Genomic DNA, 20,808 nt, shown 5'->3' with positions numbered 1-20,808 from the left:
TTCCCTGACCGGGAATCGAACCCGGGCCGCGGCGGTGAGAGCCCGAATCCTAACCACTAGACCACCAGGGAGTGTGCACATAAGTTCCCTGAACCACACTTACGGTGTGCTGTGGCCAAGTGTGTTTCAGTTCCAATTTTATTAAATGAACTAAAAAAACATAAAGGTGGGAAAATAGCAGCAGACACAGAAAACACACTACATTAAGGAAGACTGAGGGAAAAACATGCAGCACCTTAAATGGACTGAAATCTGCTGAGAGTTCCCAGCCTCCAAGGTGTATGAGGCTCTCATATCACATACTGGAGAATGAAACCATCAATCACCAATTAACCATCAAGATACATAGTAAGTACAACTAAAAGGGGTCAGTGCTTCTTCTCAGGACTCCCTAAGGGCATCTCTTAGGTTTCCAGGCGCAGGAGCAGCTCCCCCTGGCTAGAGTCCCTCACTGGATGCTGGGACCCGTGGCCCTAACGTGAGAGTATTATAAACAGGACTACAAGTCCCAGAATGCAGTGTAAACACCTGGATCTGATGAGGATGGAGGGACGGGCACCTCGGGGTCAGTGTTTCTTTTGCTCTCACCGTGTGTCTGTAAGTTCTGAACCATTTCACTTAAATAAAGATAAAACGTTTACCTTCGTATAGAACTATTCCTCATTCACAACCCGCCCAGCATTTCATTTATTTGTCATGATATACTTTATAATTTCCATCTAAAATAGCCCTCCATTACATTTCATTTATTTCGCGTGACAATATACTAGTTAAGCGCTTACTAATTGCCCGTGATAGATTTTAAAAGGTGCGGGGTTGCATTAGTAAATATTTCAGCTTCTGGGAGCTGTGGCCATAAATACAAAGTATCAGCCCCCTATAGTGTCATCATATGACATCATAAATTGGTGTTCTATATGGAGGGTTAGTTTAAAACATAAAGATACCATCCTCCCCGTCGGGGAATTGAACCCCGGTCTCCCGCGTGACAGGCGGGGATACTGACCACTATACTAACGAGGATCTGGTACACAGCTGCCTCCCCTGTAGCTCCTCGTCCTGTTTTTCAATCCGCTAGTTCCTGCCAGTTTACTTGTAGTTTCCTTTCCAGGTTCTTTCACATCGACACAGGCTGCCACAGCCTCAACAAAAACACACGCTCACTGCACAAAACACACACACACCGCTCTCCTCAACACTTCCCAACAACCTTCTCCCTTCCCAGCAGACGCTCTCAGCAGCTCCCAGCAGCATCACCTTCCACACTCACAACAAGCAGCTCCGGGGCTGCTTCAGCCGGGGGTGGGGGGCACCGGCCTCGCTCCTCAGCCCAGGGGCCCCCGGCTCTGTCTCATCAGGGGGGGTTGCACAAAGGGACTGAGGGGACACTCTCCCCCCCACCCCCCCGCCCCCAGCTGGAGGGGGGAGCTGGACTGGGAGGGGGAAGAGAGGAGGCGGGAAAAGCCAAGGTGTCTGAGTGGCTGAGAAAGGAGCTGCTTGGGATTGGAAAGCAGAAGAGACAGAGGAGACTGAGGAAAAGTCCTGGGAGGCGGATTTGTGACCTGAGGATGTCAGCTCTTCACTACAGGCCTCCGCTCCACCCACTGAGCTATCTAGCGCCCGGTGATAAGGTATTGATAAGGCACTACATGGCACAAGAAGTGGCCCAGGCGCTGCCCATTGACGCATCTTTCTTTTTTCTATTCACAAACTCAAGGGTTTGCTAAATTGCAAACCCGCCAGATAATTTAACTTGTAGGAAAAATGGCTGAGTAGTGACAGAATTTGATTATATATTTTCATTTATTATTGTTGCAATCCAAACGTTAATAAAGGGGATTATGTTGTTTTTTAATATTGTAATTGTATTTATATAGTGCTTACTACCCTGACGAGGTATGTACAGAGCCTTTACACAAAATAGGCTTCTTAATTTGGATCAGAGTTATATTTGGGTTTTGTTTTAGTTCTGTGTTTTATTTAGAATGTTTCATGTTTACTTGTGGGTATATTACTGTTGTGAGCGCTAATGTACTATTAATAACATCCAGGCGCTATATGTCACTTATTGCTAATATTGAACCGTGTTTACGCTGCCTTCCATGTCTTTAAACATCATCCTATGTCACGTGACATTATCATTGATTCCGCTTCTAAAATACACTTTAATAGTTTCACATTAGTCAGCACAAAAAGTTCTCCGAAAGTCTCCGGGATGTCCTAAGCCAGGGACAGGTCCTGCCGGTGCTGGTTCTGTTCGTCGGCTGGTATCAGGTGAACTGTATAACCAGGACTGTGGGAATGATCCACCCATAATGTACTGGTGGCGGGAAACTCACTGAATGTCTTCTGTGAGGAAAACGTTCCCTTTAGGCTGTTTCCTATTTCTTAACCTTCATGAATCACGTGTCACACAGAATGTGTGAACTCCATTGGCCAAAGCACTGAACTGTAGGGGGGCCTTACCCCCGGAACCAGTCAGGGGCCTGCCGCCCATGCACAGTGTACTGTACAGAAGGGGCCCCTTGCAGCTCGCCCCCCGCACTGCGGGGGCCTTTGTTACGCCACTATGAGAGACCCTACTCCCCCTCTTAGAAGGCAGATCTATGCCGGATTTTATACTGATCTGTACTGAGTTCCATACGTATGGTTTATATACTCTGCTGCTAATGCACTGATGACATAGTCTGCATCTTGACTTTAAAACTCACATAAAGCATTTAAAAGATCTGTTCATTCTTATGAGAATGTTTCAGGAATGTTAAGTGGGCCCGATTGGATTCTAAAAGTGACATTTCCAATAGGGGAGCCCCAAAGTCTGGACTAGAGGGACTGCACCACTCCCATAGGGTTGCACGTGCCGGGACTCTTGTGGGTGATAGCGCGTCCAGTCCTTATAAATTACTTGTACTTGGACACGCTGGAGGTCGGTGGACCTTTTAACCTAGTTGGGCTCTCCTCATCCAAGAATAGTCGGATCACTCAAATCAATCATCGATTAATAATCAATCAATACATTAGGAATCAATAACAATCAGTAATTGACACACCATGACCTTTCAGTCATGAATAACCACACCAGTTTATTAAAAGTTAATGAGTTTATTTCCCTATATTAACAAAGCTAGCACAATATATGTAAGTCTCAAAATCAAATGATATATGTATACGAACATTACTAGTTGTCCATAGCGACGGAAGAAACGCAGTCTACGTAATATCTGGATTATAATGCACTTGGTTATAGCAATGCAAATCACTAATATGAGCAATTGAATTTGACTATTTGCATACATCGGTCAGCATGACAAGATTTCAATTTAGCATGGTGCATCAGATGAATACCTTGACTAGCCTCTAATTAGCATTGGGGCTTCATGCAAAATGAATTTAGACAACACAAATTTAGAAAACCTCTAGCTTGGGCCCTATCAAAATAAGCAGTTGGTACCGAAGAAGGAAAACACAGTGCATAATACAATTATCCTTTCATATTTACCAAATACAATCAGCATTCAAGAAAAGTCTTCGTCCTTCAGGTATCGGTTCGATCAGCATGGGGCAGATTTCAAGGGGGCAAAGTTAAGGCAAGTTTCCTTGCTGCTGCAAGGAGAATGGGGCAAAGTTACTGCATGGGCAAGACGGGGCAAAATTAAAGTTAAAGTCTCTAGGGTGAGAATTCTTAAAGTCTCTTTCTCTGTGACAGAGGAAGGTATCAAAGGGCTCGTTCCAAAATGGCTTCTTGAATCTTGCTTCAAAATGGCATCAAGGAAAAAATGGCTGACTTCTCTGTCCGGTGGGTTTAAGTAAGAAACATTCCAAGTTCTTCAGGGTCTTCCATTGGAGGTTTCATAGGGTGGCTTCAATTTGACCAATGAATAGTATCTTTCTCCTAGTACTCATTTTTGCATAAGATGTCCTTGGAGCTTTGGAACACAAGTTGCAACAAAGTTTGCCAGTTATTTCAGTATGTTGTTGGCAGGTCACGAATAAAGAAAGACAGGATTCAGTTTGGCAAGTAATATGAGCATTTATGAATAACGGCCGGGAGGACAGCACAGCTCTAAGTCTGAAACTGCCCTCAAAATCATCAACTCAAGCAGCCCTTTTTATATACTTTTGCTACCTTGAATGCATCTTATCACTTGTCATGCATTTTTAAGCGCTCACGTGGTACATTGTGTCACTGCTTTCGTCAGCATAAAGCCGCATTTCTCATGAGAAAGCATCTAATTACACATTTGCAGAAAAGCAAAGGTTACATATCTATCACGTGTACATTTACTGAAAAACAGCAATACCTTTATCTCACGTTCTAAAGGCTGTAGCTCCTCCTTTCCTAACTCCAGGCTTGGAGCTCTCCCCGACTGTCTGACCTCCTTCACACAGCTGCTGACCTTCTAGCATCAAAGCTTTTACATTCCTGTCCAAAAACTCCCTTTCCTCATTAACGTGGATTTGAAATGCGTGCCTTTCCTGTAACTATATTATTGCAAGCTTCTAGGCCTTTCTACATGTAGCTGCTTTGTGGATAACTATGCCTTTGTCTCTCTTCTCTGTCTCCTGCACTGGCCTTTTACTTGGATGCCATGAGCACTCGGGCCTGTATTCCTCTCTGAGCATATATGATTCTGCACATTTTCCTCCCAACTCTTGCTTTAGCAAAAATGGGCCCTCTCTTTCTATATTTTCAATAACAAGTATCAGTGCTTTTATTGTCCGCACCTGTAGAAACTGACCTTGCTTCAAAAGGGATGAAACTAGCCTAGCACGAAACCTTGAGATAAGTGTATTAGTCATCTCTAATGGAAAAATACAACCTTAAAGTAAAATAATATGTCTTTGTTAATACAAGTGAAAACCACGCAGTTAAATTCGAGACCAGACAGCTAGGCCAAAGCCTCTGCTAAATTTAAGCTAAGCATAAAACAGTTTCAACAACAAAATCATAGGATACATTTGCAATTATGACGGATTACTACATTTGTCAATTCTTCATGATTAATTAAGCTCATATAATAATGGCGAACTACCCCGTGGGCACAATTCCCACGTACATTATTTTTCTTTGCTAAAATCACACTACCTTATACGGTTTTGCTACATGATATGTGAATATTTGTTAGTCCTTCTTTTCTGCGTCAACATGGGTCATGAGTAACATTAGTTATGGTGCGTTTTAGAGTTTCTTTATTTTGGGTTCAGAGGTTCTTTGTGACACTAAATATTTACATTTGTTTTTGGGGTTTATGCATTTTAATTATAGAAATGGTACTCACATATTCTACGGTTCAATATGATCTTTTAAAACAATATAATGTTAAACTTTATCAGGTTTCACATTTTATATTTGCTGCTGTGACCAGTGATGCTTGTAAATGTAATCAGGTCAGTGGAGGTTACAATAGTCAGCGAGTCCCTGCCTGGGAGTGTGTGTAAAACAGAGTCAGACCCCAAGGGACACCAGGTGATGGTCTCACTTAAGGGACTGGATCTTGTGATAGGGTCTGTTTAAGCGCCAATAGGTGACAAGGGGGATTTCCTCTCTGCTCTATCAGAGATCTTCTATGCTGTAGGTGTAACAAAGGTGATGATAGGAGGAGACAGAAATATGGCCCGGGGCCCTCTAAGGATGGATCAGACAGACCAGCCTTACCCATGACCAAAGAGAGATATTTTCTGACCCTACACTACCCTACCAGACCCATACAGGGTGCTACACACAACGGAAGAGACTACGCATTTACCTTGTGTGTCCATGGAGCAGACTCATGTACCGACTTTCTTCTGGCACCGGCTGCTCTCCTACAAAGACTGATGGAACCATCCATTATTCAACATGACACATCAGACCATGACATGACCCAGTTACAGGTAGAGACAGGGTTACTTGTTCACTCTCAAAACAAAACACAGCAAAAATCGATTTACATAGTGCTACTTATCACACAAAGGGGGGTGTCCAGGCACTCTCAGACTCATGGGCTATCATATGTCGAGTTATAAATTACTTACAGACAAAACTAATTTCCTCTCACATTTGACAACATATTGAGATAGGAATGAGGCTTCAGTGGAAACAGTATGAGAGGAGAGACAACGAGGGACACAGCGATTATTAGAAAAAAAGTCAGAGAGTCATTAAAAAGATTTGGATTTTGTAGAGGACGCTATCAAGATTGCTCCCTTGTTGTTATGGGTCTCCATCTGGTCAAACGAGTGTGCCTCCCTAAATAGAGAAATCCTGCGTGACTGTATGATATGTAATCGCGCGTTGGATATTCCCTGGCCGTCCTACATAAAAGAAGCTGCTATATCCCTTGGTCACCCAGATATGTTCAATGCTCCAGAGTGTCTAACATGTTCTAATATGCGCTGTGCAAAGGAGAATCTTCTTAATATTTTAGGAGCCAAGAGGGAGGCAGAGGAATTAAGGAAGAAATCGGTGAGGGATTTCCAAATGTTAAAAACTTTGGCGGGTCCAGAGATGTACCTCTTTGTGATACAGAACGTTTGGGAAAGGAAACTCATCTCTTAATTTCGGCTGGATGTAATCAGAAGCAATTTGTGCTTCTCCCGGACAGTTTGACCCAAATTCTATACAAAAATGTCCGTGTGATTGGGTGTCCCTACAGTCTTTGATCCATTTTACTCTGTTTTGTGATTTTTGTGCTCCATTTAGATGTCAATTTGTACTCCCCCTGTTGAAGGAAAGGGGCTTTGTGCAGTACTGCCCAGCCTATTTGTGACTGCGTATGATCTCTGATGTGTCGGTGTGCCTGGGGGTAGGGTCCTTTTTTAAGGGAGCCATGACCTGGCGGAATAGCGCAAATCCCTTTTAATCTTATGTATAGGTTTTTATTTCTTAAATTTTGCATGGGAAATAATGCATTTGAATGTATTTTAAGTTTTGTAAATATGTGATTTTTAATTTGCTTTGATTGTTGTATGATATGCATTTAGTTGTTTTATGGTTGGAATTATCTAACCGAATAAAGACATTTTAACATAAACAGACACAAAAATTGTCAGATTAACAGTTGGCCTGGGCAAAATTGTGTAATTTCCATTGTGGAAATTATGTGAAATTGCAGAAAAATTAAGAAAAATTGTGTAAAATGCAGATAATCCAGTGTGCACTTTTTTAGTGTTAAATGCATTCTTGTGTCCATTTTTGACGTGAGGATGCGTTTTGCCCTTAACTAATGAAGAAACACATTCGGTGTGAACAGCCGCCTGCATTCTATTTGATCATGTGGTTCCCAGGCTCTGACCACAGGATTTTTACCCGAACGCAATCTCAATTACACAATGTGGCATCATTTTTTAATCTCAGGCATTTCGTAAAGTGAAATGCATGAAATTACACACAATTCTGCCAGTATAATCACATTTCTCCCAGGCCTAATGAACAGCTCAATACAATGATGAAGCATCACAGACCACATGAGGCAATTGCTCATAATTACATATGAAATCAATGTGTCATGCACCTTTAATGCAGAAATTAATCTGACAAGAATACAAACAAAAATAAGACAAACAGGTGAAGAGGGGAGGAAGGCTGTTAGAGATGCAACCAAAATTTTGAGGGTAGTTGTGGAGTCTGACTGCTGAGAGAGCTAGCCACCTGACTCCGAAGCTCTGCTTCTCTGAGAGTCCAGATGGTCGGAACAAGTCCCTGGAACTACCGGAGACCTCATTGGGGACCCCACTGAGATCTACACTCACCGCCACTGCCAGGAACAGGCAGCTGGAGATCAGCATTGGCCTCCGCAGGGAGATGTAGCTCTGGCCCCAGCTGGAGTTACGCAGGCCCGCCTACTATGTCTATCAAGCTTATAGGCCAGATGGACATAACAGGCTCCCACCATCATGAACATACACTTGGACCCAGCCTGTGTGAGTCCTGCACCCCCAAGAGGTATCCCGCCAGTCATGGACTGTTGGTTGTGGTGCTAAAGGGGCCAAGATGGCCAATTCCCACAATTAAGGATTTCAATAAAATGTGGCCAAAAGTGCTCTGAGACCCAGCTGGAGACCGGGACCAACCTGCTCACCTACCTGCCCAAGGTGCATCACAGGTCAGATTGACTTTGCGGCTTCTCCCACTACGTCCTTCCCTGCAGCAGCATGGCTGTTTCAGCTTTCCTTTGCTAAAGGGGTATCCAACCTCATAAAAATGTCTTCGACTACAGCCCTCTGCTTCGTCCAGCTGGAGTTTTTCAACTTTCATTCCGCAACTAAGTCTGAACGTAAAAATATTCACTGTGGCTCCTGCCCATGGCTATCCAACGACAACGCTTTGATCTTTTAGACTCCAGATTTCACTTAAAACTTTATAACTCCAGTTCTGCTGATTGGAATTTTGTCATTTTGGTGTCACATAATTTATTAGAATTTACTCTATTTTTCAAAATTAGTTTCCAATTTTTCTTGTGTTGTTTTTTGTTATTACTGTTTGTTTTCTGCATAAATCTTTTACATATTGCCTCTAAGTTACGTCTGACTGCTTATTTGTGGCAAGCTACCCAAGGTTAAGCACAGATTACTTTACCAAATTTTGTGGTTCATCTTGCAAGAGATTGTGGCTGTTGCTTGACCAGGGCTCACAACTCAGTCAACCAACAACCCAGACTTTCTCTGATAGGTCGGAATTGCCGCAGACAAAAAGATTGCTGCTTCACTAGATGCCAAAAAGACCTTTGACCATATAGAGTGGTGGTAACTCTTTAACATTATGATTGAAATGGGTATAATGTCTGACATTATCAAGAAAGTAAAAATGCTTTACAAGGATCTCTCTGCTGTGGTCCTTGGCTGAAGCTTCACAACCTAAGCCTTTAAATTCTCAGAGGCACCAGTCAATGTTCCCCGTTCCCCGCTCCTGTTCCTGGTACCATTAGAAGCACTTGCTACAGCCATCATAGAAAATAGAGATATACAGATTTTTATAGCACTGCCAGGAGAACAGATATTGTTGCTATAAGCTGACAACATCAGGGTAAATATATCTAGGCTTATCCCTTTTCCAATGGAAACAATCTCGGCTGAAATCCTTGGGAGTAGAGGTAAACAAGGGCCTGGATGATGTGTTGAGGGACCATCTAACATCCCTATTAGATACATTGGCATTAATTTTGGTGACATGACCAAGATGCCGTTTTCTCTACAGAGAAGGATACAAACAATACAAATGAATATAGGCCCCCTGTCCGAGTTACATATTTTCCATAATACCTCTAAAAATAGCAATAGGTTTACGCCACTCCCTATACAAGAACACAAATTCCTTTATATGGGATGAAGCAAGACCTAGATTGAAAGCATCAAAACTATTTATTCTCCATATAAAACACCTGCTGTCTACAAGAACAGATAAACCCCTGCTGGTGGTTATTGAGAAGGTGATGTTCTACATCAGACAGTATTATACACACCCTATGCCAGGGATAGGCAGAACACGAAAACGTTAGTTTGATAACACACTGAAACGCCTGGTAGAGCGCACTCACTGAATTGGGTTCTCACTGTAGAATTCACCACTGGGCCCCTATCTTGGAAAGTGTGGTTATACTGATTGGCAGAACACAAATCCTAGAACACTTGGAGGCAGATTTATGGAAAGTGGTGCTGCACCGAGTGCACAGCCACTTTCCCTGCACCCATTAGAGCCCCCTACTGCCACTATGTGTGTGCCGTATTTAAAATACAGCACACCATGGCGCAGGGTAGGGGGCAATAGCGTCATTCAATGTGACGCAATTGATGTACTCTGCAGGAGTAGTGCCAAACTGTTGGTGCTACTCCTGCAGAGTACATAGGAGCCCAATCTAAAGAATGGAAGCCCCCTTTTAACGGTTGCTCTGAGCAGGTGTTAAAAGTGCTATAAAAAATGGCGCAAGGAAATCTCATAGATTTCCTTGCGCCGTTTTTTCGGCACCCCTTAAGGGGGAACGCCCCCCTTTGCATACATTATGCTTGGCGCAGGCATAATATAGCGCAAAGAGGTACAGAGTGGCGCAATGCATCCATTGTGCCTCTCTTTAAATACGGCGCAGGGATTTCAGCCTTGTTGGGCCACATTAACGTTAAAAATAATTAAGTTAATGTGGCGCTAGGGGATTATAAATATGCCCCTGGGAGCGATAAGGGTATAATGATAATGAAAGACCTATTAATGGAGGGGCAACTCAAATCATCCGCAGACCTACATAAGGACTTTTCCTTCCCCAGTCCCAATACTAGAAATATAAACATCCGAAACACACTGCCTGTGTCTCAGGGCTCTATAAAACATTATTTTATTACTCTTTTTCTCTAACGAACAATAGAGAACTGAAGAGCTGGTGGGAAGACGACATGGGCAAAGGAAGGCCAGGAAGAACTGCTGGTGAACAGTGGCGGCTGGTGAGATTTGAAAGTGGTGGGGCGTAAGCGTTTGTGATGAGTGGCCAGTGGCGAGTGACTGTAGCGAGCGAGCACGACCGCCATGAGGGGAGCTCAGAGGCATTCTCCCCTTGGGAAAATTTTGATAAACAGTGGGTAAACGGTGCATTTTCAAGAAAATGTGAGAAAACAAGAAGGTTAATAAATCAAAGAGGGCTCGTGACTTGGTGCTGCAATTGGTACCGGGCAGATAGGGGTTATTTATGTCACTTGACCTTGTAACTATCAGTGTTGCACTTTCTGTTGTGCAGCATCACATAGTGTGCAAGCATGTAAAGGTTCTGACATGTTTTATGCTTTTGTGTTTTATGAGCATGCTGGCATGCACATAAAACACAAAAGCGTAAAACATGTCAGAACTTTTACACTCTTACAAACTACACCTCCTTTTTGACCAGCAGTTATAGAAGGCTGAAGACACAGTGGGGCGAACTAACAGCAGGTGCCTGAATAGGGGCTGTCCCACAATGCTGTTGTTTGAATAAACGTATTTCAACTGCACATGCAACATGAATTATTAATAAGGAATTGACTACACAGAACTGCTGTTCTATGCAAGCCACTCCCCTGAATTCCAGGCATTCCGATGGGCGATGAAAATGCCCCAATCCCAGTGAGGACTAACATGACTGCGATGAAGAGTACATTGACCTCTCGCAAGTCCTCAAAGGGAAGGGGGTTTTGGGAAGAGAAAATACCAGCTTCTGCTTCGTGGACTGCAGAATCGGACTGCTGGACCCTGCACTGCATGTCATCTTGGGCGTCAGGACTTCTGATTTCTCCAAATACTGAGTTGTTGATTTTTTAGGATTCTGGGCTGCAAAAGAATTACTTCATCAATACATTGAACTTGCATAAATTATTGTACATTGCATAATGTCAGTTATTGTTCACACATTGTGCATATGTTTCTATAAGGCTGAGCAAGTCTCTTCCTCTTTTTACAATACTTTCAAAGTCTCTGAAGCAATGTCCAAACTCAAAAACAATCAACTTGACTAAAGGGCTTCTTTGTGTTCTGGGGTAATCTCTTGCCAATAATAGTTCTGATGAGCGTGCTCTATTTCCAATCTCCTAAATCTGAGGAGAGTGCTTGTTACAGGAAATACGTCTTTCCTTAATGTTGGTTAGCGATATCTTGGATTCCCAAGCCAACAATAAATCACACTAGTTCTTGTTGTCATAAATTATATAAAAGGCAGAGCTCTGTTTTGTTTCATTTAAGTGATTAATCTTATTTTACATTGAAATGTAGTTACTTGCTTGAAAATTTCAGAAGATCCCAAACTGGGTTTTTTCTCTCTTTTACAGGGAATACGGGATTGTCAGCAGAAGGCTGAAGAGGAGAGCTGGGTCTATGCAGGGAGAGGATTGCCGGAACTCAAATGGAGGCTGTCGGGAGGAAGAGAAATGCTGGAACTCGACTGGAAGCTGGTCAGAGAACGAGGAACATTGGAACTCGACTGGAGGCAGGCTGGAGAACAAGGAACTTGACTTGCACTGGAACTCGACTGAAGGCGGGCTGGAGGACAAGGACCTCAACTTGATTGGAAACAGGTGAGCAGAGCAATAGGTTCGAAGCCAAGCAAGGCCTCAGGCTCACAAGCATCCTTAAATAATAAAATGTGCACATATGCCTTTTGGCAGTTGATTGCTTGTTTAGGAAATCAGCAATTATTCTCCTGTTTGTGACAGATGTTCAATACAGATGACATTGTGAAGAGCACATGCTTTTGCAGATACAGTTGGAATAGATGGAATACAATGTGCATAATCAACAAGCATTTGTTATGAGAAATGAGACATTTAACAAGCATTGGTTATTGCAAACTTTATAGTCAAGGATGTAATGAATATTCCAAGGTAAGTCTAAGGGGGTCATTCGCCCGCCAAAGTAACCCCGTCGGAAGACCGCTCCGCGGTCAAAAGACCGTGGGGTCATTACGACTTTCCCGCTGGGCCGGCGGGCGAACGCCAAAAGGGTGCCCGCCGGGCCCGCGGGAAAGACCCTGCAACAAGGAAGCCGGCTCCGAATGGAGCCGGCGGAGTCGCAGGGGTGCGACGGGTGCAGTTGCACCCGTCGCGATTTTCACTGTCTGCAAAGCAGACAGTGAAAATCTTTATGGGGCCCTGTTAGGGGGCCCTTGCACTGCCCATGCCAGTGGCATGGGCAGTGCAGGGGCCCCCAGGGGCCCCACGACACCCGTTCCCGCCATCCTGTTTCTGGCGGTGTAAACCGCCAGAAACAGGCTGGCGGGAAGGGGGTTGGAATCCCCATGACGGCGCTGCAAGCAGCGCCGCCATGGAGGATTCTCCTGGCCAGGGGAAAACCGGCGGGAAACCGCCAGATCCCCTTTTCTGACCGCGGCTTTACCGCCGCGGTCAGAATGGCCCTGGAAGCACCGCCAGCCTGTTGGTGGTGCTTCCGTGTCCCTCCACCCTGGCGGTTTGGAATGAGGGCCTAAATGTTTCAAGGAACAGCATATTACTGTAATCAAGCTTAGGGATGTAGTAGTGTACCCACAACAACTGCCCCTTCTCGCACAGACCCCAAGGAGACCCCAGAGCACAATGTTGGCTCAAATGAATTGTCAAAATAAAGAAATATGTTCAGCACCAAAAAACCAAACATCCTGTACGAGTGGAGCAGAGCATTAATATTTTTGGTCCCTTTCACATGCAAACAGATCGAGATTAGAAAAAATGAAGCAAGGTATCCAGCAACCTAATTCACCATTGTTTCTTAAAAATATATAATTTCTTCAGCCCTCCGAGTCCTAATCACCCTTCTCTCTTATACTAGGGCTGTTTTACTATTGTCTTTTTTGCCATTCACAACAGCAATGCTGAACTAAACACCTAGTGGCTGCCAGAAAAGTAAAAGTAAATGTTCCTGGGTTGAAGGGAGGGGCTCTGTGGTTGAAGAGGAAAATTTACCCTATAGTCATATGTGGAAAAAAAATCATGCAGGGCTCATTAAGAACCCAAGGAAAAGGAAAACAAACTGTATGTCCTACTATGTGCACATAAAACATTGTAGTTTGCAAATACATCACTTATGTACTTGATGCTCAACCTATGTGTGGGCACAAATTATGCACTATTCCTAATTCCACGTGCATAGAGAGCCCTCCACAACAGCAGACCCATGTACCTCAACCACCGCATCACCTGGTACTCCCCTTCCAGACCTCTCCGCTCGTCTCAATAATCGCTCGCCAACATACCCCGCATAAAGAAGTCCTCGGCTGGAGGAAGATCTTCCTCGTACCTGGCAGCTAAAGGTTGGAATACCTTGTCACCGCACCTCAGACAGTTCCCATCGCTGCCTCAGTTCAAGAAGGACCTTAAGGCCTGGCTCCTCAACTGATCTCTGAGGACCCTCCCTAGCGCCTTGAGACCCTATGGATAAGTAGTGCACTCTAGAAATTATTGATTGATTGATTGAATTCCTAATTCTGTGAAAAACGGGGCATGGCATAAGTAAACAGAACCCCTGCTTAATTTGGCGCTCCCTTAATAAATTAGCGCCAATCACTCTGTGACTGGTCTGTGTGAAATGCGTTGTTGTGGATATTCTCCTCAAATGGCCGGAGCACATTGTAGGAAAGTACCATCTTGCCTGGCATGTTACCCCCATTTTTCACTGTATATATGTTGTTTTAGTTGTATGTGTCACTGGGACCCTGGTAACCCAGGGCCCCAGTGCTCATAAGTGTGCCTGAATGTGTTACCTGTGTAGTGACTAACTGTCTCACTGAGGCTCTGCTAATCAGAACCTCAGTGGTTATGCTCTCTCATTTCTTTCCAAATTGTCACTAACAGGCTAGTGACCATTTTTACCAATTTACATTGGCTTACTGGAACACCCTTATAATTCCCTAGTATATGGTACTTAAGTACCCAGGGTATTGGGGTTCCAGGAGATCCCTATGGGCTGCAGCATTTCTTTTGCCACCCATAGGGAGCTCTGACAATTCTTACACAGGCCTGCCACTGCAGCCTGAGTGAAATAACGTCCACGTTATTTCACAGCCATTTTACACTGCACTTAAGTAACTTATAAGTCACCTATATGTCTAACCTTTACCTGGTAAAGGTTAGGTGCAAAGTTACTTAGTGTGAGGGCACCCTGGCACTAGCCAAGGTGCCCCCACATTGTTCAGAGCCAATTCCCTGAACTTTGTGAGTGCGGGGACACCATTACACGCGTGCACTACATATAGGTCACTACCTATATGTAGCTTCACAATGGTAACTCAGAATATGGCCATGTAACATGTCTATGATCATGGAATTGCCCCCTCTATGCCATCCTGGCATAGTTGGCACAATCCCATGATCCCAGTGGTCTGTAGCACAGACCCTGGTACTGCCAAACTGCCCTTCCTGGGGTTTCACTGCAGCTGCTGCTGCTGCCAACCCCTCAGACAGGCATCTGCCCTCCTGGGGTCCAGCCAGGCCTGGCCCAGGATGGCAGAACAAAGAACTTCCTCTGAGAGAGGGTGTGACACCCTCTCCCTTTGGAAAATGGTGTGAAGGCAGGGGAGGAGTAGCCTCCCCCAGCCTCTGGAAATGCTTTGTTGGGCACAGAGGTGCCCAATTCTGCATAAGCCAGTCTACACCGGTTCAGGGGACCCCTTAGCCCTGCTCTGGCGCGAAACTGGACAAAGGAAAGGGGAGTGACCACTCCCCTGACCTGCACCTCCCCTGGGAGGTGTCCAGAGCTCCTCCAGTGTGCTCCAGACCTCTGCCATCTTGGAAACAGAGGTGCTGCTGGCACACTGGACTGCTCTGAGTGGCCAGTGCCACCAGGTGACGTCAGAGACTCCTTGTGATAGGCTCCTTCAGGTGTTGCTAGCCTATCCTCTCTCCTAGGTAGCCAAACCCTCTTTTCTGGCTATTTAGGGTCTCTGTCTCTGGGGAAACTTCAGATAACGAATGCAAGAGCTCATCCGAGTTCCTCTGCATCTCTCTCTTCACCTTCTTATAAGGAATCGACTGCTGACCGCGCTGGAAGCCTGCAAACCTGCAACATAGTAGCAAAGACGACTACTGCAACTCTGTAACGCTGATCCTGCCGCCTTCTCGACTGTTTTCCTGCTTGTGCATGCTGTGGGGGTAGCCTGCCTCCTCTCTGCACCAGAAGCTCCGAAGAAATCTCCCGTGGGTCGACGGAATCTTCCCCCTGCAACCGCAGGCACCAAAAAGCTGCATTACCGGTCCCTTGGGTCTCCTCTCAGCACGACGAGCGAGGTCCCTCGAATCCAGCGACTCTGTTCAAGTGACCCCCACAGTCCAGTGACTCTTCAGTCCAAGTTTGGTGGAGGTAAGTCCTTGCCTCACCTCGCTGGGCTGCATTGCTGGGAACCGTGACTTTGCAGCTACTCCGGCCCCTGTGCACTTCCGGCGGAAATCCTTTGTGCACAGCCAAGCCTGGGTCCACGGCACTCTAACCTGCATTGCACGACTTTCTAAGTTGGTCTCCGGCGACGTGGGACTCCTTTGTGCAACTTCGGCGAGCACCGTTTCACGCATCCTCGTAGTGCCTGTTTCTGGGACTTCTCCGGGTGCTACCGGCTTCAGAGAGGGCTCCTTGCTTGCTCGACGTCCCCTCTCTCTGCTGGTCCAATTTGCGACCTCCTGGTCTCTCCTGGGCCTCAGCAGCGTCCAAAAACGCTAACCGCACGATTTGCAGCTAGCAAGGCTTGTTGGCGTTCTTTCGGCAGGAAAACACTTCTGCACGACTCTCCACGGCGAGAGGGATCCGTCTACCAAAGGGGAATTCTCTAGCCCTTTTCGTTCCTGCAGAAACCTCAGCTTCTTCTGTCCGGTAGAAGCTTCTTTGCACCCGCAGCTGGCATTTCCTGGGCATCTGCCCATCTCCAACTTGCTTGTGACTTTTGGACTTGGTCCCCTTGTTCCACAGGTACCCTAGATTGGAAATCCACAGTTGTTGCATTGCTGGTTTGTGTCTTTCCTGCATTATTCCTCTAACACGACTTCTTTGTCCTTAGGGGAACTTTAGTGCACTTTGCACTCACTTTTCAGGGTCTTGGGGAGGGTTATTTTTCTAACTCTCACTATTTTCTAATAGTCCCAGCGACCCTCTACAAGGTCACATAGGTTTGGGGTCCATTCGTGGTTCGCATTCCACTTTTGGAGTATATGGTTTGTGTTGCCCCTATCCCTATGTTTCCCCATTGCATCCTATTGTAACTATACATTGTTTGCACTGTTTTCTAAGACTATACTGCATATTTTTGCTATTGTGTATATATATCTTGTGTATATTTCCTATCCTCTCACTGAGGGTACACTCTGAGATACTTTGGCATATTGTCATAAAAATAAAGTACCTTTATTTTTAGTATAACTGTGTATTGTGTTTTCTTATGATATTGTGCATATGACACTAAGTGGTACTGTAGTAGCTTCACACGTCTCCTAGTTCAGCCTAAGCTGCTCTGCTAAGCTACCATTATCTATCAGCCTAAGCTGCTAGACACCCTATACACTAATAAGGGATAACTGGGCCTGGTGCAAGGTGCAAGTACCCCTTGGTACTCACTACAAGCCAGTCCAGCCTCCTACATTGGTTGTGCAGTGGTGGGATAAGTGCTTTGAGACTACTTACCACTCTTGTCATTGTACTTTTCATAAGAGAAAAATATACAAAACAAGGTCAGTGTATATACACATAGCCAAAAAGTTTTGCATTTCCTCTTTTCACTTTTTTCTAAGTGCTGAAAAGTACTTCTAACTTTCTAAAAAGTTCTAAAAAGTTTTTAAAGTTTTTTTCTCTGTCTTTCTAAAAGCTCTGACAAACTTTTTTTTCTTTTTCTATCACTTTAACTCTCTCTAAAAATGTCTGGCACAGGCCAAAGTGTTGATCTGTCCAAACTTGCATATGATCACCTTAGCTGGAAAGGAGCAAGGAGTCTCTGCATAGAGAGAGGTTTGAGTGTAGGGAAGAATCCTTCCTTAGAACTGTTAATTAACATGCTTAGAGTACAGGATAAGGCCATAAGTGCCCAATCTGTAGAAAAAGTAGCTAATGGTTCTCAATCTGATCCAGGGACTCCCCCAGGAAAAGATTCAGGAAAGAAACTTCCTAGCCTGCCCATTACTAGACAGTCTAGCATAGTTGGTAATGATGATGAGCCACACCATATAAATAGTGTTGTCTCACATCATAGCAAAAGCATTTATTCTCACCATACTGGTAGTGATGTTTCTGTTAGCCAAGCTGTTAGGGTGCCTTCTGTAAGGGACAGGTCTCCTTCTGTCCATTCTCACCATACTTCTGTTTCAAGGCATGTCCCTCCCACCCACCCTGATGACAGATTGTTAGAAAGGGAGCTCAATAGATTGAGAGTGGAACAAACCAGACTGAAGCTCAAGAAGCAACAGCTGGATTTGGATAGACAGACTTTAGAAGTAGAGAAGGAGAGACAGAAACTGGGTTTAGAAACCCATGGTGGCAGCAGCAGTATTCCCCATAGTCATCCTGCAAAAGAGCATGATTCCAGGAATCTGCATAAGATAGTTCCCCCTTATAAGGAGGGGGATGACATTAACAAGTGGTTTGCTGCACTTGAGAGGGCCTGTGTTGTACAGGATGTCCCTCAAAGGCAGTGGGCTGCTATCCTATGGCTATCATTTAGTGGAAAAGGTAGGGATAGGCTCCTTACTGTGAAAGAAAATGATGCTAATAATTTCCAAGTTCTTAAGAATGCACTCCTGGATGGTTATGGCTTAACCACTGAACAGTACAGGATAAAGTTCAGAGAGACCAAAAAGGAGTCTTCACAAGACTGGGTTGATTTCATTGACCATTCAGTGAAGGCCTTGGAGGGGTGGTTACATGGCAGTAAGGTTACTGACTTTGAAAGCCTGTATAACTTGATCCTGAGAGAGCATATTCTTAATAATTGTGTGTCTGATTTGTTGCACCAGTACTTGGTGGACTCTGATCTGACCTCTCCCCAAGAATTGGGAAAGAAGGCAGACAAATGGGTCAGAACAAGAGTGAACAGAAAAGTTCATACAGGGGGTGACAAAGATGGCAACAAAAAGAAGGATGGTAAGTCTTCTGACAAGGGTGGGGACAAATCTAAAAATGAGTCTTCATCAGGCCCACAAAAACACTCTGGTGGGGGTGGTGGGCCCAAATCCTCTTTTAATCAGAACAAGGAAAAGAAACCATGGTGCTATTTATGTAAAATAAAAGGCCATTGGACAACAGATCCCAGTTGTCCAAAGAAAGGCACCAAGCCTCCTACCACTACAACCCCTACTGCTACACCTAGTGTCCCTACTAATAGCAGTGGTGGTGGGAGCAAACCTACTAATAGCCAATCCAAGGGAGTAGCTGGGCTCACTTTTGGTAACTTAGTTGGGGTTGGCCTTGTTAGGGTGGCCACAGGGGCTGTGTTAGTCTCTGAGGGGGCTATTGATTTAGCCACCTTAGTTGCTTGTCCCCTTAATATGGATAAGTACAAGCAGCTACCCCTAATAAATGGTGTTGAAGTTCAGGCCTACAGGGACACTGGTGCCAGTGTGACTATAGTCATAGAGAAACTGGTCCACCCTGAACAACACCTACTTGGTCACCAGTACCAAGTAACCGATGCTCACTACAACACACTTAGCCACCCCATGGCTGTTGTTAATCTCAACTGGGGGGGGGTTACTGGTCCAAAGAAAGTTGTGGTAGCTTCAGATTTACCTGTAGACTGTCTATTAGGGAATGATTTGGAGACATCAGCTTGGTCAGATGTGGAGTTGGAGGCCCATGCAGCAATGCTGGGCATCCCAGGGCATATTTTTGCTTTGACAAGGGCTCAGGCCAAAAAGCAAAAAGGACAGGGAAGCTTGGATCCTGGAACAATGGACCAAGTGCTCCCTAAAGCTAGGGCTAGTAGAAGCAAACCACTTCCTACTATCCCTCCCTCTACAGTGGATTCTACTTCTGAGGAAGAAGAATTCCCTCCCTGTGCAGAACCTACACCAGAGGAGCTGGAAGCAGACACTGCTGAGCTTTTGGGTGAAGGGGGGCCTGCCAGAGAGGAGCTGAGTGTGGCACAGCAAACCTGTCCCACATTAGAGGGTCTCAGACAGCAAGCTGTCAAACAGGCTAATGGGGATGTCAGTGACTCACACAGAGTTTACTGGGAGGACAACCTCTTGTACACTGAGCATAGGGATCCTAAACCTGGAGCTGCCAGGAGATTAGTGATTCCTCAGGAGTACAGAAAGTTCCTCCTAACACTGGCACATGACATTCCCTTAGCTGGGCATCTAGGACAAATGAAAACTTGGGACAGGCTTGTTCCCCTGTTTCATTGGCCTAGGATGTCTGAGGACACAAAGGAATTTTGTAAGTCCTGTGAAACCTGTCAAGCCAGTGGCAAGACAGGTGGCACCCCAAAGGCACCCCTTATTCCACTGCCTGTGGTTGGGGTTCCCTTTGAAAGGGTAGGGGTTGACATAGTTGGCCCCCTTGACCCTCCTACTGCTTCAGGCAATAGGTTTATCTTGGTGGTAGTGGACCATGCCACAAGATATCCTGAAGCTATTCCTTTAAGGACCACTACAGCACCTGCAGTGGCAAAGGCCCTCCTAGGAATATTTTCCAGGGTGGGCTTCCCAAAGGAAGTGGTATCAGACAGGGGAAGCAATTTCATGTCTGCATACTTAAAGGCCATGTGGAAGGAGTGTGGTGTAACGTACAAGTTCACAACACCCTATCATCCACAAACAAATGGACTGGTGGAGAGATTTAATAAAACTCTCAAAGGCATGATTATGGGTCTCCCTGAAAAACTCCGCAGGAGATGGGATATCCTACTACCATGCCTCCTTTTTGCCTACAGGGAGGTACCCCAGAAAGGAGTGGGCTTCAGCCCCTTTGAACCTCTTTTTGGACACCCTGTTAGGGGTCCACTCACACTTGTAAAGGAGGGTTGGGAACAACCTTTAAAAGCTCCTAAACAGGATATTGTGGATTATGTACTTGGCCTCAGATCAAGGATGGCTGAGTACATGAAAAAGGCCAGTAAAAACCTTCAGGCCAGCCAAGAGCTCCAGAAGCAATGGCATGATCAGAAGGCTGTTTTGGGTCAGTACCAACCAGGGCAGAAAGTGTGGGTCTTGGAGCCTGTGGCCCCAAGAGCACTCCAAGATAAATGGAGTGGTCCCCACACAATTGTTGAAAAGAAGGGAGAAGTCACCTATTTAGTTGACTTAGGCACTGCCAGGAGTCCCCTTAGGGTGCTCCATGTCAACCGCCTGAAACCCTACTATGACAGGGCTGATCTCACCCTGCTCATGGCAACTGATGAAGGACAGGAAGAA

The 20,808-nt window shown here is 45.2% G+C and overlaps 2 non-coding genes across 2 annotated transcripts; both read right to left on the bottom strand.

Moving 5' to 3' along the window:
- Positions 1 to 71, bottom strand: TRNAE-CUC (transfer RNA glutamic acid (anticodon CUC)). Its single transcript has one exon. It is a non-coding gene; the product is annotated as a tRNA-Glu (tRNA).
- An 880-nt stretch (positions 72 to 951) lies between these two features.
- On the bottom strand, positions 952 to 1,023 carry TRNAD-GUC (transfer RNA aspartic acid (anticodon GUC)). Its single transcript has one exon. It is a non-coding gene; the product is annotated as a tRNA-Asp (tRNA).
- Positions 1,024 to 20,808: the final 19,785 nt, after the last annotated feature.

This window comes from Pleurodeles waltl, unplaced genomic scaffold, assembly GCF_031143425.1.
Source record: "Pleurodeles waltl isolate 20211129_DDA unplaced genomic scaffold, aPleWal1.hap1.20221129 scaffold_187, whole genome shotgun sequence".
Lineage (NCBI taxonomy): Eukaryota > Metazoa > Chordata > Amphibia > Caudata > Salamandridae > Pleurodeles > Pleurodeles waltl.
This window is presented reverse-complemented; position numbering and strand designations above follow the sequence as displayed.